The sequence below is a fragment of the Muntiacus reevesi genome, chromosome 11 (assembly GCF_963930625.1).
Source record: "Muntiacus reevesi chromosome 11, mMunRee1.1, whole genome shotgun sequence".
NCBI classification, from domain to species: Eukaryota; Metazoa; Chordata; class Mammalia; order Artiodactyla; family Cervidae; genus Muntiacus; species Muntiacus reevesi.
Window position 1 is genome coordinate 28,176,015 of NC_089259.1, and position 14,578 is coordinate 28,190,592.

Sequence of the window (14,578 nt, forward strand, 5' to 3'; positions counted from 1 at the left end):
GTCTGGGAAACAAGCCCCTGAGGGCGTTCTTTCAGAGGGTGAAGCCTGGGGGTCACTGCACAGGAGGTGGGTGTGGAGGAGGCTGGTGCTGTGTTCACAGACAGGGAGGTGGCACCAGGAGTAGACCCAGCACACCCTACTCAGGTGTTCATTCATTCTCACCCCAAACACTGCTGCAGTTACTGCTGCCCACCAGGCACCAAAAAAACAAAAAAAGGACTTGATGAAGGTGAGAGCTGGACTAGATGCATGGACCAAGGATGAGGGCAAGATCAAGAGAGGGGTTGATTCTACCTGGCAGGTCCCAGGAAGGGTTCTCAGAGGAGGTGACCAAAGGGTTGGACTCTGAATACAGGATCAGAGCATCATCAATAAGAAGTTAGGAGATCCTGGGCCAACCCTATGCAAAGGAGAAATTAGGGGAAGAGTAGAAAATTGTGTGACCAAAGAAGGTGACACCTATTTAGGGTGCTGTTTTTGTTATTCAGTTGTTAGGTTGTGTCTGACTTTTTGTGACCCCATGGACTGTAGCCCACCCAGCTCCTCTGTCCATGGGGATTTCCAGGCAAGAATACTGGAGTGGGTTGCCATTTTTTCCTCCAGGATTTAGGGTGAGAAGGTGAGTTTTGTAAGAGATGAGACCAGAAAGGGAAGGTGGAGCCAGATAGCGATAGGTTGTCTGAATTGTCTAAGAATTAGGATTCTTAGGGAACTGAGGAGCCTTTGAGTGCTTTGAAGGAGGGAAGTGGCATAATTATGGCTGAGTTTAAATAGATGCTTTCGGTTATGGCCACACAGAAGAGGTTTTGAAACAGGAAGATTGGAGGCAAAGAGACCAGGAGATTGATGCAGTAGTCTAGGTAAGATTTAATGAAGGTCTGACACAGCAGCTGTGAGAATGGAAATGACAGGATGAATTGGGGACATTTTTAAACTAGAGTCAGCAGGATTTCATGAGCTAATCTACAGAAGACGAAAGTGCAAGGCAAAGGAGTAGACATGCTTTTAGTTTCTCACTTGGGTACCTCAAGGGTGACAGTAATGAGGTCAGAGGTTGTGGGAGAAGGAGCAGATTTGGGAGGGAATCCAATGAGTATGTACGGTTGTGAGAGCTGGACAGTAAAGAGGGCGGAGCACCGAAGAATTGATGCCTTTTTTTTTTTTTTTTTAATTGATGCCTTTGAACTGTGATGCTAGAGAAGACTCCTAAGAGTCCCTTGGACAGCAGGAAGATCAAACCAGTCAATTTTAAGAGAAATCAACCCTGAATACTCTTTGGAAAGACTGATGCTGCAGCTGAAACTCCAGTATTTTGGTCATCTAATGCAAACAGCTGTCTCATTGGAAAAGTCCCTGATGCTGGGAAAGAATGAGGGCAGAAGGAGAAAAGGGCATCAGAGGATGAGATGGCTGGATGGCATCACTGATGCAAGGGACCTGAACTTGGGCAAACTTCGGGAGATGGTGAGAAATAGGGAGGCCTGGCGTGTTGCAGACCATGGGGTGGCAAAGAGTCAGACATGACTAGGTAGCTGAACAACAACAATAACTGATGAGTACAAGAGGAAACATCCTTATTTGGGGCTACTTATGAAATACCCACTTGGACAAGTCCAGTAAGCAGTTACTGAGGGGGATCTGGAGTTTTGGAGAGAAGACATTGTTAATGATTGGAATCTGAAAGCCATTAGCTCAAAGACAGGGCTCAAAGCCAGAGAAGTGGATGGGAACATCTACCAATAAGTGAGAAGGTAGGAATTTGAACCTAAGCCTTTAGCTCACTTCCACAAATGTTTGTTGAGCACCTGCTATGTTCCAGGGCCAGTGGTTTGTTGGAGATTCCCAGGTGAATAAATAGAGGAGGGCCCTTTCCTCAGGTCATGGAGAAATGTAGGGATCAGCACAGCTAATTTTCTGGCACCGTGTCCAGACTTGTTGCTGAAGCCTAGGTATTTATTTTGCTTATAGCAGGTCTCTGATGCAGCAACAGCAATAACAGCTCCAAAAGTGGTTTTCCCAATTATCAGGTCAATGAGAGCAGGTCTATAGCAGAGCTCCATCCAGCCCCACATGGACCAAATTCAATGCTACTGATCACCCTTAAACTTTTACTCTCTATGAATGGTTCGGCTTTGTTGAGAGGCGAAGTGTTTTGTGTCAGAGTTATATGCACTTGGTTAAGATGAACATAGCAGCTGTCCCAGCTTCCCAGATGGCTCAGTGGTAAAGAATTCGCCTGCAATACAGGACACCTGGGTTCAATCCCTAGGTCAGGAGCATCCCCTGGAGAAGGAAATAGCACCCACTCCAGTATTCTTGCCTGGGAAATCCCATGGACAGAGAAGCCTGGCAGGCTACAGCCCAGGGAGTCCATCAAAATACGTTTCTGTTGCAGTAAAATATCAACATTTATTACCCGAAAAGAAGAATTCAATGAAATTTTTCTTTGTTTTTTCATAGTTCTCTCATTTTCCAATTTTTGTATTTTCCAAATGAGTATATATTGTTTTGTACAGAAAAATGATGTGGAACACAATAAAAATATTTTAAAGAGACTTTCCTGATGTGTTATCTAGAGGCTTCATTTCATGCATTTTCAGTAAAACACCTGCATTTCTTAATGGATAATTTATGCACTACCAGAATGCCAGAGAAAGACATGAAAAAGTGAACAGAAAAGAATAGCATTCATTGTAATGCCAGACATTGCTAACTAGTGGAGAGTTAGAGAGATCTTTTCGTGTGTTGTTTCCTTTTCATTAAAAAGTATTAACCAGGCAAACGTAATCAAGTCTAGCAAAGATATCTTCAGTCATTTTCATATTGTTGGCTTGTTTACACTGTTGTTTTCATATGGTAGAATTTTCATTTTGCTTTTCTCATTTAAGACCGTTTATATATATATATATATATATATATATATATATATATATATATATATATATCTCATGTTTTAAAAATTGTTTTTGTAAGTATTATTTTAAGCCACTATTTTTTTCATCAAGTGGATATGTTATAGTTTGTCTCGACATTTCTTTGCTCTTAATCTCTTATGTTACTTCCAGTTTTTTCTTATTATAAACAATGCTTCAATGAACATCCTTGCACATTAAGTTTTTAATCCAAACTCTCAGAAATGGAATTATTGAGATAAGTGATATGACAATACACAAGGCTCTTGAAACATGTACCATTGTTTTCCAAAAGAATTGTACCCAATTGTCTTCTCACCAGCAGAGAATTCTCATGGTTTCAAATCTTTGGTCCTAGGGGTATGATACCTCAGCTATCTATATTTGTAGTTCTTAGATTACAAATGAAGATAGCAGTTTTGATGTGATGTTATCATTCAAATTTAGAAGACTGTTAATAGCAGAACAATCACCCATGGGTGAGTCTGTGGCTATGTTTGAGTTTCAAGCAAGACAATCAAGATCTTGCCATCCCCCTATGCTCCCTTTGGGGTGACGTCGCCGGCTCACAGGCTCAGGTCCTCAAGTTTGGAGGTTCAAGTCAGCCAAACCCAGAGACCTTGATTCCAATTAACCATACTCACAGCAGACTGAAAGCCAGTTCTCCACCAGCATAACCCCCATCCTTGGGTTTCCTGTCAGCATGCAAATACATGCAAGTTTTCCCCTCTTAACAAAAGAATAATTTTTGAGCATTTTTATCTCTCTCTTTTTAGCTGATCTCCCATCTCTTATTTTCTCTCTTTAGCCAAACTTCCTGAAAGGACCATCTAAACTATTGCCTACCATTCACTCTTCAAGACTTTACCACCAGAACTCCACCCCATCACACCACTGTAACTGACCTTCCTGACTCCCCAGTGATCTCCATGCTGCCAAATCTAACAGATGCTTTCTGTCCTAATCTCATTAGACAACACTTTTGCCTGTAATTCTGCCCTCCCTTAGCTTGTGAAAAAGTTGCACAGTGGATAGTGCAAAGGTTTTTGTTTAAAACTCAATGCTGACCCTTATTGGCCATGTCGTCTTCACCTCTCTGGTGCTTGACTTCCTCATTCTTAAAATCCATGCAAGGCAGGAGGAGGCAGAACAGTCACGTGACTCTTAGCTCAGCTGTTGCCACCTGTTCCATGTCCAGCTCGCTCTGTGATCTTGAGCATCTGGCTCCTCTCTGCTCCAGTTTCCTCCTGTGTAAATGGTGGGACTCTTTGACGATTCGATGAACTACCGCCAACTCTTCTCAACAGTGTCTGGCCTTCAGTAAGTGCACTTTAAGAGTTTGCTTTATGCCTGTAAGAAAGGACTTCTGTAAGAGTCACATGAGATGCTGTCATAGCATCTATTAGCAGAGCACGGATGGTCATGCCAACTCCCAGTCATCTTCTGTTCTTCCTCCCACTACTCAAGCCATTCCTTTTCTGGAGTCCCAGGGTTCTGTCCCTGACCACCTTCTCTTTACCTGGGTGACCTGGTTCAAATCCTGGCTCCAAATCCTCAGCCCCAACTTCACTGATGATTCTCGAATCTCTAGTTCCAGACCAGACTTGTTTTCAGATTCTCTGACCAACATCCCCAACTCTTTGCTAAACTCTCCAGGTGGTTTTCCACTGGCACTTCTAGCTCATCAGCTTCCTCCCCCACTCCAGACCTGCTCTTTCTCCCCTGTTCCTCATTCCAGGTAGCATCACCATCCTTTGGCTCAGGATTTCAGAGTCACCCCACCCTCTTGCTTCCTTCCTTCCCACACACCCTCCTGCACTGTCCCTCTGCCCAGTCCTCCCTGCCAACTGGCTGCCTCTGCATGCGGGTTCTGCTGCAAATCCCAGGAATCTCCTGCTTTCTCCCCAGGCCCGCTGCAGTTGTTCACTTAACTTTGCATCACTCTCCCCCGGACTGGTTGAGTAGCTGCCACACTGGCCTCAGCCCCCACCCCCCCTCCACCTCATGGCATTCAGATGAACTGTGTTGCTTCCCCCGCATTAGGCAGGGGCCCCCATCCAATGGGACTGGTGTCCCCCAAAAGGATGACTGTGAGGACAGAGCAAGAGGGTAACCTCTGTAAGCCCGAGAGAGGCCTCAGGAGGTAACTAAACTGCTGACACCTTGACCTTGAACTAAAGGACTGTGGGGAAAACCAATGTCTGTTGTTTCAGCGCTCCCAGTCCGTGGGATCTTGTAGGGCACCCCGAGCAGGCTGAGACCCCACCTCAGCCTCAGGTCTGGGCCCCCTGCTCTAGGCTGCTGTGGTTGGGCTTGCTGCTCCCCAGAGCACAGGCTGGCTTTCCATCAATGCTGAGCTCAGGCTTAAACATCACCTCCTCATGTGCTTCCTTCTCATCCCCAGGACAAATGATACCCGCTGTGCGTGCCCCTACGCCAGGCATTGTGCTACTGATTTCCTTGTCTATCTCTTCCACTAAACCCATGAGACAGAGAGAGAGAGAGAGAAAAAAAAATGTATCCAATGCCTTTTTCATTCCTAGCACATTGTGGTTTCACGGAACACATCCAATTTATTTTTATTGAATGAATGAATAAGTGAATGAAAGGCAGCGTTGTGTCATTATACATAAAGTTCTCAGAATGGTACCTGACTCTGAATACGTACTATTGAGTGTTTGCTCAATAAATGGGCAAAAAAAAAAAAAAAAAAAATGCTGAACATGCTTTGAATCACTTTTTCTTCCATTGTATCTGTTGAAGTCTTACGAGAGCTAAACTAAGAACATATGGGAAAATAAAAGCCCAGATTTGCAAAGAGATTTACTCATGCAAAGCGGTTCAAACTCGCAGTTATTGCACTGATTCCTGACAACTTTAGTCATGGCTGAACCAGAACGGAAAATTTTACCTCCTTTGCTGTATGCTGACCTCACTGGGCTCTGACTGTGTTCATCTCTGAGTTCACTGTCTGCCCAAATAAACACTCCCTTTCCGCGTCGGAGTTCACAGGCAAGCCTACCCAGGCCAGTTGGTTCATCCCGTTAACGTTCTTTGGCGTTTTGGTTAAAACCTCTTTAATTGCTGGTGGGGCACGAGTGATGTGGGCAAGGAGGCAAATGTGGGTTAGGATGTTGTAGCAGCCAGAAGCATCTAGCACAGGAGAGAGGCTGGAGGGAGTGAGATGACTGGAGAAGAGCGCTGTGTAGATGAGAACCAAGTGTGGGAACAAAGGGCCAATTCAATTCTACAGACTGATTGAAAGTTTGCCTGGGCTAGGTGCTTGGGAGGCAAAGACAGTTAAGACCTGTTCCCTGCTTCCAGGGACCTCGAACCAAGCCAATTCTGAGTATTCAAAGCCTAAAATATTTACATCCGAAGTGGGACTATAATGCTGTACATATGCAGCTTATGTAATGTTATAAACCAGCATTACCTCAATTAAAAAGAAATATTTATTTTTAGAAAATAATAAAATATTTACTGCCTTGCCCTGTACAGAGAACACATGCCAGGCCCTGCTTGGGGTCCAGACTGGGGTCTGGAGTGAGTTCCCCTCACCAGGGCACCTCCCTCTCTTGAAGGCAACTCTCTGCCCCCCACCTCTCCCACAATCTCTCCAGAGCTACCCTCCACCCCTCAGCCATGGAAAAGACTCCAGACCACTAGAAAATAAAAGCTAGCCCCCAAACCCAGACCCTCAAACCCCCAAACCCCTCTCTCAAATTAAAAAAAGTAACCTGACTTCATGGCCACTTTCGCCTTCTTTGGCAGTCTGGTCCACACATTCATTCACCTAGTCATTCATTCATCCCATAAACACTGCTTGAGCCCCTTGGCCCTGCTGCTTTCTAGGGTGGGTGAGAGAGTGAGATAGACCTTCAGCCTCCACAGAGTCAATAGTTACCTCCAGTCTTAGACCCTGATCTGAATGGTAAAGGCACAGACTTGGCACTTGGGTAGACCTGGGTTAAGACCCTGGTTCGTCCCCTTGCAAACTGCCTGCATGAAAGTGACTAAACCAGGCAGTCCTGAGGAAGTGAAGGGGTGGAGTCGCTTTAACCCCTTCTCATTTCTGGGCATAGCCCTTTGCACCGGGCGGCAGGGGTGGGAGGTGGGGGATGGCAATGGGTGGGAGGTGGGGTGGGGGAGAGGAGGGGAGGGGTGGGGGAGGGGTGCACAAGCCCCACCCCAGAGAACTGTCATCTCCATTTCCAGAGACTGAAGAATCCAGCCAGCCGCACCTCCGCGTTGATAAAATAGCCAACGCAGATTTAGAGAATAAAATCCCGGGTGTGTTTTCCCTTCTTAAAAATTTTAATACCGGGAAACACTGCACTATTTCTAGGCCCCTTGGTATTTGTTACAATCTCAAGAGCCAAAATGATTTGAGTCAACAACAACAAAAAAAATGAGAATTTTCCTCTCACCACTCACCTCTGGGATTCTGAGAAAATGCAAAGCAGAAATAATAAGGATCTTGGCAATGCCGGGCTGACAGCAGTGGGAAGAGGGACCCAGCTGCCGGTCCTAACGTCAGGCCTCTGGAATGCTGGGCCCTAGTGCAGTAATCCTTTTAGAAGGAAAAAAAAAAAAGACCCAGCACAGAATGTTCAGAAAGAAGTGAAATTTAACAAAAAAACAAAAACCCACACACACAAAAAACAAGACATTCTGTCTTTGGGAGGCTTTACAATCAAGGGCTTGGTGGGAAGGGGGTTAGGAAAGCTGAGCTGCCCTTCCTTAATCCTGTTTTGACTTGTAAATTACCAAAACAGCCCAAGGAGGGGGAGAATGGCTACTTCCTCATCACTTAGGACAACTTCACAGCTCTGAAAAACTTGTAATTCATTACCAGTAAGCGATGTGCGCTAAATGCAGAAAAATCAGAAGATATTGATCTGATTTTTTAAACTAATACACGAAGTCTCCCCCCTGGAATTTCCCCCATCCAGAGGTAAGCACTGAAAGTTGGTCCATGTGTGATGCCTTTCTTTCTCCCGTGTAAAGGGAGAGTGTAAATCACACTTCTCACCCAGTCTAGCTGCACTGGTAGTTAAGACCAGGCTCCCTGAGGCCACACGACCTGGTCTGGAATCAGGCTCCGCCCTCACCAGCTGTGCGGCTTCAGGCATGTGCTTCCCTCTTTCCGCCTCAGTTTCCTCATTCTCTGCCTCAGTTTCCTCTTGACTGGGTTGTACTGAGGACTGCATGCGCGTGTGTGTGCTCAGTCGCTTCAGTCATGTCCGACTCTTTGCGACACTATGGATTGTATCCCGCCAGGCTCCGTGGTCCCCGGGATTCTCCAGGCAAGAATACTGGAGTGGGTTGCCATGCCCTCCTCCCAGGGATCTTCTCCACCCAGGGAATGAGCCCACATCTCCTGCATCTCCTGATTTGCAGGCAGATTCTTTACCCACTGAGCCACCTGGAAAATCCATAGTGAGGATTAAATGAGTTATTATATGTAAAGAATTAAGACAGTGACTAGCGCTGTTGTGTGTGTGTGTATTCATTAATATATACATGCATTTATCTTAAATAAAATTACACCAATCTATTCATGGTATTTGGTAGCCCTTCTTTTTATGGGTTAATTATAATGACAATATTATCATTATTGTAATGTATGTAATGTCGCTCAGTCGAGTCCGACTCTTTGCAACCCCGTGGACTGTAGCCTATCAGGCTCCTCTCTCCATGGGATTCTCCAGGCTAGAATACTGGAGTGGGTTGCCATTTCCTTCTCCAGGGGATCTTCCCGACCCAGGGATCGAACCCAGGTCTCCCGCATTGCAGGCAGACGCTTTAACCTCTGAGCCATCTTATTTCTCACTATTATTTAAAAAAGGCACTACCAACTTTTTGCACTTATCTCTGGCAACTTGTCTAATACTTGCCTAGAATTCATTGCTAGAAACTGAGTCAGATGCTATGCCTTTTTAAAAGGATTTTGATACATAGTGCTGAATTATTCTACAACAGGTTTTACCACTTTAAATTCCCAGTAGCATAGTATGAAGGTGACTTTTTTCCTAAATTCTTGAAAGTACTGGATATTTTCATCCTATTCCATTGTTCCCCCCCATCAGGTTGGGGAGTTTTGTTGTTTTAATTTTTATTTATTTTGTTACCAGGAAGGTTAAACATTTTTGTTTATATTTATTGGCTACTCCATTTCTCCCCTGGAAATTTGCTATTTATGTCCATGTTAACGTATGGATTCATCTTTTACTTATTGATTTGGCAGCGCTCTTTATATATTCAAAGTGTTCCTTATATTTTTAAGTTTATCATCTGTCTTTAAATTTTGTTAAATACCAAAGCATATCTGAGTATATTTTTTATCATTCAGAAGTTTTTTGTGTGCATGTGTATTTTAAGTACTCAAATCCAGCAATATTTTCCACTCTGGTTTTTGTCCTAAAAGTCATTGTTATTAAATCCTTCTCTACTATCATCTCTCAAGTTACAACAATCTATTTTCTCCCAAAATACATAAAATTTCATTTTTACATTTGAAAATTAATTTATATCAAGCAACTTGTAGCTAATATGTGTGGTTTCTCCTGCAAATTCAGTGATTCTACAGACTGATCATCATCCAATGTGCTTGATTGTTTTGAACATCAGTGTTCTCTTCCAAAAACTGAAAATTATGACATAACCTCTGCTTGTGATTGTGATTATCCATATTTTGAAAAGTATTAAGTGACACAGCAGTGTACATAATTATAACTGAATTCTGCTTGAAGATGTGAAAGGTGTGAGACACAGAAGAAAGGTTTGAGAATTTCTTTCAAGACTTTGAGAAAAAGTGAGACACCTTCAACTCTAAGATTCCCTGGTTCTGAATGACCAATAAGCTTATGAAAGCCCAGAGCAGGGAGGCATTTGGGATTTTATCGCATAAATATATGGCTTACATATGTAAATCGACACTTTATGCCTTTAGATATCACAGAACTGACTTTATATGCTGTCTAAAAGCAAACAAACAAAATTCAAGTTTTATAATTTAAAGAATTAGTACTGTTTATTATTACATGGTCTTCTGTGGTGGCTCAGATGGTAAAGAATCTGCCTGCAATGCAGGAGACCCAGGTTCCGTCCCTGGGTGGGGAAGATCCTCTGAGAAGGAAATGGCAGCCCAGTCTAGTATCTTGCCTGGAAAATCCCATGGACAGAGGAGCCTGGCGGACTACAGTCCACAGGGTCATGAAGAGTCAGACACAACTGAGTGACTAACACTTTTCACTTTCTTATTATTACATATTTCAGCAAAAAAAAAAAAAAAAAAACCCACTAAAAACCAAAAAACTTCCGTTTCCTAAATTGGTTTGATTCTCCATAAACCTCTTGGCAAATTTATTAGTGTTATGTAAGACTGTCACTTTTGTTGCTCAATATTTGCAAACTCTCACCTTGTTATTTTCTCTAAACCAGAATATGTATGCTCAGTTGCTCAGTCATGTCTGACTCTTTGCGACCCCATGGACTGCAGCCTGCCAGGCCCCTCTGTCCATGGAATTCTCCAGACAAGAATACTGGAGTGGGTTGCCATTTCCTTCTCCAAATCAGAATAGTGCAGATAAGGGATAGATCAGAAGTGGTTGGTGGGGCCATCACTTTCAGCCTCTGTGTTGCGGGCTCTGTTCAGAGCTGCCTCCACCCACACCTGGTAGCTTTGCACCAGGATTCATCCCCAGAGAAGGGGTGTGGGGGGAGTGTGGGAGAAGGGGGGGGAGGGGGAAGCCCACAGCCACCCACTCTTCTGCTTTATCCTTGGTCCTTAACAGGAATAAATCATGCCATTGACAGCTGACGTGGACTCAGCTTCAGAGACACATTACCCAAGGGGAAACAGCACAAGTTCATGAGTAAACAGTTACAAAACTGTTTTCAGCATTTCTGAAAGGCTGCGGAGAACCTGCTGAATAATCCTCAGTCATCCATCTCTTTTATTGTTCGTTTGCTCAGGTTCCCGCAGGACACTATCAGAAACACGAGGCACTTCGGGTGGTTTTCAAGAATGTGAACTAAGCCTCCCTCCTTTTCTCAGATGGAGGTAGTAAATTTAGCAATAAGAGGTACAGGAGGGCTGTGTTGCACCCTCATTATGCAGCTGTGATTGAATTTGGGGTAAGAAATTTTGGTGCTCTGGAAAGTACCACACGTTCTTCATTTGCTCTTTCCTTTCTGTGCTATCGAACACTTTCGGAAACTTTTTCTGATAAGAAAAGCAAGAAGTAAGTGTGACAACGCTTTTTGATGAGCCCAAGTTTGTCCTCCATATATAAAAAGTACAAAAAAGCAGCTTTCATTTCCTGCATGCCTGATATACACCGGTAAGGAGTCTGCCTGCAATGCAGGAGACCGGTGTTTGATCTCTGGGTTAGGAAGATCCCCTGGAGAAGGAAATGGCAACCCACTCCCAATATTCTTGCCTGGAAAATTCCATGGACAGAGGAGCCTGGCAGGCCACAGTTCATGCGGTTGCAAATAGTCAGACATGACTGAGCAACTTCACTTCACTTCACATATCTGACTGCCACACACCTATTAAGGTAAATACTATCACTGCTTTCTAGGTGAGGAAAGGAATTTCAGAAGGATTAAGTAACCAGCCTAATTGCCAGGGGATTTGAACCCAGTCTCCCTCTAAAGGGTTTTCTCTTCCCACTCACTGCTTAGGGCTCACTTTCCTAAACTTGACCTACAAAATGCATTTAACAGACAGCTTTCTCTTTTCTCCACTCTCATGCAGGACAGGAAAAGGGGAAAAAACCTTGCTGAGTCTTTAAAGCATGAAACAATTTTCATCATTGAGTCTGTGATTTAATTCTCTGAGGTTTCTATTAGATATTAAGGAATTACATTTCTTGGTTCCACATTTCTCTTCCACATTCTGTCCTTGGGGAATTACAGTTCAGACTGTTTTCCTGACTACTTGGTGAATGCCTCATTTCCGCAAGGTAATCTTCCTTCTACTTTCTTGTTACTCTAAAATCTGACAGAGTTTCAAATCCATGTATTGCCTTCTCCCATTAAGTATGGATTTCTGATCTACTGTGATATACACTAAAATAGGAAAAGTCCATCTTCATGGTTCCCGGAGAGTTGTATGAACAGACATTCTAACAAACTGTCAGAAAGAGACTCAGACTATGAGGAGACTGTAATTCAGTATTTGTGAAATATTCAGCTGCACAGAGCACTTACAACATACAACCACTGACGTTCCTTTCTACCTGAGAGGTATGTACTCCTGAGTTCAATGAGGCAGAAACCATGGATATAAGCTACAGAAAAGAGATTTTAAAACACAAAGATTCCTCTCTAGCAAATCATTGCAGGCTTTTAAGTAATCTCTTAACAATTTGAAATTTTTGAAAGAGAATTTAAGAAAGACTTCAACAATTTGCTCTTTTATTCACGCGGGAGGTGCTGGCACAAAGAGTATTTCATTTGAACATGTAGCCTCATGACTGGTACATAGTAGGCATTTGATAAATATTTGTTGGGGAAAAGGAATGAATAATTAAAACAAAGATTGTTATTCTTTTTAAAATTTATTTTTAATTGAAGGATAATTGCTTTACAATATTGTGTTGGTTTCTGCTGTACAATCAACATCGTTCAGCCATAGGTATATACGTCCCCTCCCTCTTGAGCCTCCCTCCCACGTCCCCCCATACCACCCTTGAACAAAGATTATTGCTCTTTATACTATCTCAGTTTTGTTCTTCAATTTATTTATTTAACATTTATTCTACCCAGTTGACAAGTGTGGTAAAAGATGCTGAGAATACAGCACACTGCCTTTCCTCACATAAGATTTTAAACCATCTGTTTAACCTAGGGCAATGCCTTCGTGGTCCTTTTCTTCATATAAGATGAGAAGAATTACAGCTTCTCTGAATACGTTGTGAAAATGAAGCAGGATAAGATGATTCATAAACTGTTTAGTTGTCTATTAATATATCAATAACCGCTATCAGAATGCAAGTAACAGAAGATTTCACTCAAAATGGCTTAAACCATCAAGGAAATTTGTTAGCTCAAGTAACTGAAAATATTAGAGGTAACATCAGCTTCACACAGGTTTGATCCAGTAGCTCAAAAATGTCACATCCAGTTTCTTTCCAGTTCTTCACTTCGCCCTTTTTCATGTCAAATGCTAAGGCTTACTCCCTTGATGGTCTCCTGTAGGTTCCAGCAGCTCTCAGGCATGGTACTTCCTCATTCTGGTTCAAAGAGAAGAGAAAGCATCCCAGCCCAGCCTTTCCAAAAAATAAAAATAAGATTCATTCATATTGGGCCTCCTTAGGTCACATGCCCACTCTGTAACCATCCTCTGTGTCCAGAGGGATGGAAGGCACTGATTGGCTAAACTTAGACTACATGCCCCAAACCTGAAGCTGGATGTGAAATTGGCTTACTTGAGCTTCATGGATTCCCCCAGTAGAAGTGGTGGGCTCCTGGGTAGAGAATGAAAATGGAGGGAAATGGATGATGAATATGCAGCCAACTAACTGCTCTGCTAGCTGAATGTGAAGCAAGAGTCAGTCAACAGTGCTGCCTGAAATCCATTTTATAGTCCCAGGTGAACTAAAAAAAAAAAAAAAAAAAATCCCAATATTTGGGAAAACTAGAGGCATGAATAAAGTATATGATGTATATAAAGGTTATATAAACATAAATAGGACTCTGATAAGTAAGATAATTAACAGATTCACTGACATAGTTCACTATTTTACTCCAAATAATAGTCATATAGTAATAAAATCTTACTGTTTTGTTGCGTGATACACTTTACACAGCACTTCATATCATTATCCAATTTAACAAAACACTCCAAAGTGAAGCACTTTGCAAAGAATAAAATGCTTAACATATGTAAGGAATTCTTCTCTTTCTTTGAAAACTGCTCTGGGTGGTTCGTCTATTGTTTGGTTAAGAGAATTATACAATTTTGAGACAGGCTTCCTTATCTCCTGTAGACTGAAAGGCAATTAAACAATTATTCATGTCAAAATCTGAGGTAAGGAGAAGGCTGCTTCAAAGGGTCCACTTGACAAAGTGAAAAGCATTTGAGCAGAAACAGAGAGCTGTATATAATTTCCTTCTGGAATATCCACTCCATATGGCCCAAAGCAAGAATTTTAAACTCCTCCGTGGAGAAAGAGACAGAAATAAAAACATTAACTTTTTTGCTCCGACTTCTCTCAGCCATTTTCTGAAGAGCCTTTGGAAACCATCCATTCTTGTAAACAGAAATCAACTGAGAGACTCCAAGGAGACTTTTTTTTCCCTCTCTCTGTGTAGGACTTGTTCAGTCATGAATCAATGTCTTGTTCTGAGAGGAAGGTGTCAGCCACAAAAATTGGTTGTAAAAAGGATATTAAACTTTAGTATGCTTTTCATGGTGCCTCCTATTTCCGGTGGCCAAGGACAGAAACCTCGGAAGACACAGGGAGGGGAAGCTCCCCACCCACAACCCACCAGTCAGAACACCAGGATTCCAGCTTCACGGCAGAAGACTGTAGTCAGTAGCCAACCCATCTGAGGAGGGCACGGCAACCCACTCCAGTGTTCTTGCCTAGAGAATCCCATGGACAGATGGGATTCTGCCTGTTCATCAGACAGCCTGCAGTCCATAGGGC